Below are 1453 nucleotides of genomic sequence, written 5' to 3'. Positions count from 1 at the left end.
AGGGCTGGCTCAGGTGAGTCCTGAACCATCCCTTAGTTATGCTGCTCTAGGCCTAGACTGCCAGGGGACTTCCCATGATGCACTGAGGTCCTCTCTCCTCTAATTCCTCTCCCTCTCTACGAAACCTCGTCCCATTAGTGCATGTTACTAACTCAAATACTCCCCTTTCCGGTAGTCTAGTGCTTTCTTGTCCCTCTCCTCTCTCCTCCTATCACTTCCTGCAGGTGTTTCTGGCTCTGGAGCTGTGGAGTCTGGATCTGTGGTTGCGAGTCACCTGCTGCCCCCGTGTTCCTGCTCGACACCATCTGCTACAATTATTGTTACTAGTCTTATTGTTATTATTGTTACTATCACACGATTATTATCATTAACACTACTATAAATATCAGTACCACTTTTCATTTAGTCTATAGTATGTATCCCAAGCAAGCCACACACATATAGTAACATTACCTTTACTGTCTGTACCTCTGTGTGTATATTGTGTAGGCTGCCTCCCTCCCCTCTCTCTCTCTCTCTCTCTCTTCCTCGCTGTCCCTCCAATCCCTCTTCCTCTCTCTCTCTCTATCTCTCACCTTCACCCCCAACCGGTCGATGCAGATGGCCGCCCACCCTGAGCCATGGTTCTGCTGGAGGTTTCTGCCTCTTAAAAGGAAGTTTTTCCTTGCCTCTGTCGCCTAGTGCTTGCTCTTGGTGGGAATTGTTGGGCTTCTGTAAATAACATCACAGAGTACGGTCTAGACCTGCTCTTTTATGAAAAGCGCTGTGAGATAACTGTTGCTGTGATTTGGCGCTATATAAATAAAATTGAATTGAATTGAATAGTGTGGATAAAAATGTTTATAAATATTTTGTATATAAAATAAGAGAGCACATGCACTTACGTAGTGGTGTGTCTAAAGATGGACAATTCATTGCTTATTGTCATTACAAACAGTAATGGAAAGGTGGAAATTAGGCAGTTTGTTTGCATATTCACTGGGTTACTTCAGAAAGTACATATGCCCATTTTAAACAGGCATCTGTGATGTTCTGACAGGTAGGGGGCACCCAGATTTAAACTGGGGACCTCTTGAACTGCAGTCAAATGCTCTACCACTGAGCTATACCCCCTCTGACAGCTTTATCCCTTGCTCATTGATAGTCTGGACAAAAATGTTTATAAATGTTTTGTATATAAAGCAAGAGAGCATACATAGTGGTGTGTTTAAACACGGACAATTTACTGCTTAGCATCACCACTGATACAAATGTGAAAACTGGCCAGTATCTTTGCATGTTCAATGGGTTACTTCAGCAAGTACATATGACCATTTTAGACAGGCATCTGCGATGTTAGCACAAGTAGGGGGCACCCAGAGTTGAACTGGGGACCTCTTGATCTGCAGTCAAATGCTCTACCACTGAGCTATACCCCCTCTGACAACAACATATCCATTTCTCATTAATACTG

General features: G+C 43.6%; 2 non-coding genes across 2 annotated transcripts; both read right to left on the bottom strand.

Annotated features, from left to right (window-relative positions):
• Positions 1 to 1041: 1041 nt before the first annotated feature.
• trnac-gca lies at positions 1042 to 1113 on the bottom strand. Its single transcript has one exon. It is a non-coding gene; the product is annotated as a tRNA-Cys (tRNA).
• A 233-nt stretch (positions 1114 to 1346) lies between these two features.
• trnac-gca lies at positions 1347 to 1418 on the bottom strand. Its single transcript has one exon. It is a non-coding gene; the product is annotated as a tRNA-Cys (tRNA).
• Between the last annotated feature and the right edge of the window lie 35 nt (positions 1419 to 1453).

Source organism: Micropterus dolomieu, unplaced genomic scaffold, assembly GCF_021292245.1.
Source record: "Micropterus dolomieu isolate WLL.071019.BEF.003 ecotype Adirondacks unplaced genomic scaffold, ASM2129224v1 contig_2007, whole genome shotgun sequence".
NCBI classification, from domain to species: Eukaryota; Metazoa; Chordata; class Actinopteri; order Centrarchiformes; family Centrarchidae; genus Micropterus; species Micropterus dolomieu.
Note: the sequence above shows the minus strand (reverse complement) of the source record. Positions and strands in the feature narration are given on the sequence as shown.